The sequence below is a fragment of the Coregonus lavaretus genome (genome assembly GCF_964263955.1).
Source record: "Coregonus lavaretus genome assembly, contig: HAP1_SCAFFOLD_1798, whole genome shotgun sequence".
Taxonomy (NCBI): domain Eukaryota; kingdom Metazoa; phylum Chordata; class Actinopteri; order Salmoniformes; family Salmonidae; genus Coregonus; species Coregonus lavaretus.
In genome coordinates, this window is record NW_028166022.1 from 6,335 (window position 1) to 12,500 (window position 6,166).

A 6,166-nucleotide genomic window follows, 5' to 3' on the forward strand; every position below is an offset into this window, starting at 1 on the left:
CTCCCCACTCCTCCCTCTCTCCCTCCCTACTCCTCCCTCTCTCCCTCCCCCACTCCTCCCTCTCTCCCTCCCACTCCCCACTCCCCACTCCTCCCCACTCCTCCTCCCCACTCCTCCCTCCCACTCCTCCCTCCCCACTCCTCCCTCCCCACTCCTCCCTCCCCACTCCTCCCTCTCTCCCTCCCCACTCCTCCCTCTCTCCCTCCCCACTCCTCCCTCTCTTCCTCCCACTCCTCCCTCCCACTCCTCCCCCTCTCCCACTCTCCCTCCTACTCCCCTCTCTCCCTCCCTACTCCTCCCTCTCTCCGTCCCCACTCCTCCCCACACTCCTCCCTCCCCACTCCTCCCCCTCTCCCTCCTCCCTCCCTACTCCTCCCTCTCTCCCTCCCTCTCTCCCTCTCTCCGTCCCCACTCCTCCCCACTCCTCCCTCCCACTCCTCCCCCTCTCCCTCCTCCCTCCCTACTCCTCCCTCTCTTCCTCCCCACTCCTCCCTCCCCACTCCTCCCTCTCTCCCTCCCCACTCCTCCCTCCCCACTCCTCCCTCTCTCCCTCCCCACTCCTCCCTCCCTACTCCTCCCCTCTCCCTCCCCACTCCTCCCTCCCACTCCTCCCTCTCTCCCTCCCACTCCTCCCTCCCCACTCCTCCCTCTCTCCCTCCCTACTCCTCCCTCTCTCCCTCCCTACTCCTCCCTCTCCCCCTCCCTACTCCTCCCTCTCTCCCTCCCTACTCCTCCCTCCCTACTCCTCCCTCTCTCCCTCCCCACTCCTCCCTCTCCCTCCCTACTCCTCCCTCCCTACTCCTCCCTCTCTCCCCTCCCCACTCCTCCCTCTCTCCTCCCTACTCCTCCCTCTCTCCCTCCCTCTCTCCCTCCCCACTCCTCCCTCTCTCCCTCCCTACTCCTCCCTCCCTACTCCTCCCTCTCTCCCTCCCTACTCCTCCCTCTCCCCTCCCTACTCCTCCCTCTCTCCCTCCCTACTCCTCCCTCCCTACTCCTCCCTCTCTCCCTCCCTACTCCTCCCTCTCTCCCTCCCCACTCCTCCCCCTCCCTACTCCTCCCTCTCTCCCTCCCTACTCCTCCCCCTCCCTACTCCTCCCTCTCCCCCTCCCTACTCCTCCCTCTCTCCCTCCCCACTCCTCCCTCCCTACTCCTCCCTCTCTCCCTCCCACTCCTCCCTCTCTCCTCCTTTCAGATGTACATAGCTCTGATCTCGGGCTACGCCCTCTGCCTCAGTTTCCTGCAGTTCTACACCTGTGTCCACGACCAGTGAATGGTAGGCTACTGTTTACTGCTACATTCACTGTGGTTGGCTTCTGTGTTTCTAAGGTTAGTGGAATGGTAGGCTACTGTTTACTGCTACATTCACTGTGGTTGGCTTCTGTGTTTCTAAGGTTAGTGGAATGGTAGGCTACTGTTTACTGCTACATTCACTGTGGTTGGCTTCTGTGTTTCTAAGGTTAGTGGAAATGGTAGGCTACTGTTTACTGCTACATTCACTGTGGTTGGCTTCTGTGTTTCTAAGGTTAGTGGAATGGTAGGCTACTGTTTACTGCTACATTCACTGTGGTTGGCTTCTGTGTTTCTAAGGTTAGTGGAATGGTAGGCTACTGTTTACTGCTACATTCACTGTGGTTGGCTTCTGTGTTTCTAAGGTTAGTGGAATGGTAGGCTACTGTTTACTGCTACATTCACTGTGGTTGGCTTCTGTGTTGGTTGGCTTCTGTGTTTCTGCCTGTAGACGTTGTTCTCTTGGTCATTAGAACTATGCTGCAGAATCACCACATCTTATTTCTGTGGAAAATGAAATGGGGAAATGAAAATAGGATTTTATCCCCAGAAGGTTCTAATAATAATGATAATAATAATACATTATATTTTAAGCGCTTCTAAATGTTCATTGTGCCTTTATGAGTGATCAGAGGAGAAAATAATTACATACCTCTTCTGTCAAAATAATGACAAATGTCTCTCCTCTCCCACAACTCCATCTCCCAGAATGCACTGACTTCTCTCCTCCAGTGGCGGTGATGCTGATGATCTTCCTCTGTCTGGAGGCCATCCTCTTCCTCACCTTCACCGTGGTCATGTTTGGAACGCAGATACACTCCATCTGCAACGACGAGACGGTGAGGCGCCGGGCACGCCACACGGTGGTCGTCACCACTTAAAGAACACTGTTGTCAAGGTTTCCAGGAAAAGTGAACCTCGGTCATTGAATGGTTCACTGGCTGTTTCCCTAAGGTTACTTGCTTTTCAAGTCAGGTGATTTAAATGGAGGTGTAGTAGGATGAACGATTTTAGGATTGACCCCAACCTTCAGAGCTCAGAACCTGACCCTAGTTGTGGGGAATGACCTCAATTCAATCTGACTTTATTTACCCCACAAGAGGCTCTCTGTGACTTTGTGCGACTCCAAGTCTCAGTATGTGGGTCCAGGCCTCTGTCTGCAGCCTCTCCTAGCAGATAGCTGTGGTAGTAACCACTGACTATCACAGTTCACCAGGCCTCTGTCTGCAGCCTCTCCTAGCAGATAGCTGTGGTAGTAACCACTGACTATCACAGTTCACCAGGCCTCTGTCTGCATCCTCTCCTAGCAGATAGCTGTGGTAGTAACCACTGACTATCACAGTTCACCAGGCCTCTGTCTGCATCCTCTCCTAGCAGATAGCTGTGGTAGTAACCACTGACTATCACAGTTCACCAGGCCTCTGTCTGCAGCCTCTCCTAGCAGATAGCTGTGGTAGTAACCACTGACTATCACAGTTCACCTCCAAGTAGTCTGCTAGCTGCATGACTCAATACTGCAGGGCCTGACTGGATCACTCTACCTATCCTGGTCCCTCAGCCTAGTAATGATGACAGTTGGGTTAGTGACAGAGTAACTGGTCCCTCAGCCTAGTAATGATGACAGTTGGGTTAGTAACAGAGTAACTGGTCCCTCAGCCTAGTAATGATGACAGTTGGGTTAGTAACAGAGTAACTGGTCCCTCAGCCTAGTAATGATGACAGTTGGGTTAGTGACAGAGTAACTGGTCCCTCAGCCTAGTAATGATGACAGTTGGGTTAGTAACAGAGTAACTGGTCCCTCAGCCTAGTAATGATGACAGTTGGGTTAGTAACAGAGTAACTGGTCCCTCAGCCTAGTAATGATGACAGTTGGGTTAGTAACAGAGTAACTGGTCCCTCAGCCTAGTAATGATGACAGTTGGGTTAGTAACAGAGTAACTGGTCCCTCAGCCTAGTAATGATGACAGTTGGGTTAGTGACAGAGTAACTGGTCCCTCAGCCTAGTAATGATGACAGTTGGGTTAGTAACAGAGTAACTGGTCCCTCAGCCTAGTAATGATGACAGTTGGGTTAGTAACAGAGTAACTGGTCCCTCAGCCTAGTAATGATAACAGTTGGGTTAGTAACAGAGTAACTGGTCCCTCAGCCTAGTAATGATGACAGTTGGGTTAGTAACAGAGTAACTGGTCCCTCAGCCTAGTAATGATGACAGTTGGGTTAGTAACAGAGTAACTGGTCCCTCAGCCTAGTAATGATGACAGTTGGGTTAGTAACAGAGTAACTGGTCCCTCAGCCTAGTAATGATGACAGTTGGGTTAGTAACAGAGTAACTGGTCCCTCAGCCTAGTAATGATGACAGTTGGGTTAGTAACAGAGTAACTGGTCCCTCAGCCTAGTAATGATGACAGTTGGGTTAGTAACAGAGTAACTGGTCCCTCAGCCTAGTAATGATGACAGTTGGGTTAGTAACAGAGTAACTGGTCCCTCAGCCTAGTAATGATGACAGTTGGGTTAGTAACAGAGTAACTGGTCCCTCAGCCTAGTAATGATGACAGTTGGGTTAGTGACAGAGTAACTGGTCCCTCAGCCTAGTAATGATGACAGTTGGGTTAGTAACAGAGTAACTGGTCCCTCAGCCTAGTAATGATGACAGTTGGGTTAGTAACAGAGTAACTGGTCCCTCAGCCTAGTAATGATAACAGTTGGGTTAGTAACAGAGTAACTGGTCCCTCAGCCTAGTAATGATGACAGTTGGGTTAGTAACAGAGTAACTGGTCCCTCAGCCTAGTAATGATGACAGTTGGGTTAGTAACAGAGTAACTGGTCCCTCAGCCTAGTAATGATGACAGTTGGGTTAGTAACAGAGTAACTGGTCCCTCAGCCTAGTAATGATGACAGTTGGGTTAGTAACAGAGTAACTGGTCCCTCAGCCTAGTAATGATGACAGTTGGGTTAGTAACAGAGTAACTGGTCCCTCAGCCTAGTAATGATGACAGTTGGGTTAGTAACAGAGTAACTGGTCCCTCAGCCTAGTAATGATGACAGTTGGGTTAGTGACAGAGTAACTGGTCCCTCAGCCTAGTAATGATGACAGTTGGGTTAGTAACAGAGTAACTGGTCCCTCAGCCTAGTAATGATGACAGTTGGGTTAGTAACAGAGTAACTGGTCCCTCAGCCTAGTAATGATAACAGTTGGGTTAGTAACAGAGTAACTGGTCCCTCAGCCTAGTAATGATGACAGTTGGGTTAGTAACAGAGTAACTGGTCCCTCAGCCTAGTAATGATGACAGTTGGGTTAGTAACAGAGTAACTGGTCCCTCAGCCTAGTAATGATGACAGTTGGGTTAGTAACAGAGTAACTGGTCCCTCAGCCTAGTAATGATGACAGTTGGGTTAGTAACAGAGTAACTGGTCCCTCAGCCTAGTAATGATGACAGTTGGGTTAGTAACAGAGTAACTGGTCCCTCAGCCTAGTAATGATGACAGTTGGGTTAGTAACAGAGTAACTGGTCCCTCAGCCTAGTAATGATGACAGTTGGGTTAGTGACAGAGTAACTGGTCCCTCAGCCTAGTAATGATGACAGTTGGGTTAGTAACAGAGTAACTGGTCCCTCAGCCTAGTAATGATGAGAGTTGGGTTAGTGACAGAGTAACTGGTCCCTCAGCCTAGTAATGATGACAGTTGGGTTAGTAACAGAGTAACTGGTCCCTCAGCCTAGTAATAATAACAGTTGGGTTAGTAACAGAGTAACTGGTCCCTCAGCCTAGTAATAATAACAGTTGGGTTAGTGACAGAGTAACTGGTCCCTCAGCCTAGTAATGATGACAGTTGGGTTAGTAACAGAGTAACTGGTCCCTCAGCCTAGTAATGATGACAGTTGGGTTAGTGATAGAGTAACTGGTCCCTCAGCCTAGTAATGATGACAGTTGGGTTAGTAACAGAGTAACTGGTCCCTCAGCCTAGTAATGATGACAGTTGGGTTAGTAACAGAGTAACTGGTCCCTCAGCCTAGTAATGATGACAGTTGGGTTAGTGACAGAGTAACTGGTCCCTCAGCCTAGTAATGATGACAGTTGGGTTAGTGATAGAGTAACTGGTCCCTCAGCCTAGTAATAATAACAGTTGGGTTAGTAACAGAGTAACTGGTCCCTCAGCCTAGTAATGATGACAGTTGGGTTAGTGATAGAGTAACTGTTCCCTCAGCCTAGTAATGATGACAGTTGGGTTAGTAACAGAGTAACTGGTCCCTCAGCCTAGTAATAATAACAGTTGGGTTAGTGATAGAGTAACTGGTCCCTCAGCCTAGTAATGATGACAGTTGGGTTAGTAACAGAGTAACTGGTCCCTCAGCCTAGTAATACTAACAGTTGGGTTAGTAACAGAGTGACTGGTCCCTCAGCCTAGTAATGATGACAGTTGGGTTAGTGATAGAGTAACTGGTCCCTCAGCCTAGTAATGATGACAGTTGGGTTAGTGACAGAGTAACTGGTCCCTCAGCCTAGTAATGATGACAGTTGGGTTAGTGACAGAGTAACTGGTCCCTCAGCCTAGTAATGATGACAGTTGGGTTAGTGACAGAGTAACTGGTCCCTCAGCCTAGTAATACTAACAGTTGGGTTAGTAACAGAGTGACTGGTCCCTCAGCCTAGTAATGATGACAGTTGGGTTAGTGACAGAGTAACTGGTCCCTCAGCCTAGTAATACTAACAGTTGGGTTAGTAACAGAGTAACTGGTCCCTCAGCCTAGTAATGATGACAGTTGGGTTAGTGACAGAGTAACTGGTCCCTCAGCCTAGTAATGATGACAGTTGGGTTAGTAACAGAGTAATTGGTGGCTCTCCTCTCCAGATTAATCTAATCTCCTAGTCTGACTGGACT

At 49.5% G+C, this 6,166-nt stretch overlaps 1 pseudogene across 1 annotated transcript in view; it reads left to right on the top strand.

Moving 5' to 3' along the window:
• The first annotated feature begins 1,191 nt into the window (after positions 1 to 1,191).
• Positions 1,192 to 6,166, top strand: part of LOC311115196 (palmitoyltransferase ZDHHC7-like) — a 6,612-nt pseudogene continuing 1,637 nt past the window's right edge. Inside the window, exons 1-2 of the transcript XR_014615282.1 lie at positions 1,192 to 1,273; positions 1,996 to 2,126. The product of XR_014615282.1 is annotated as a palmitoyltransferase ZDHHC7-like (transcript). The remainder of the gene's footprint in view (positions 1,274 to 1,995; positions 2,127 to 6,166) is intronic.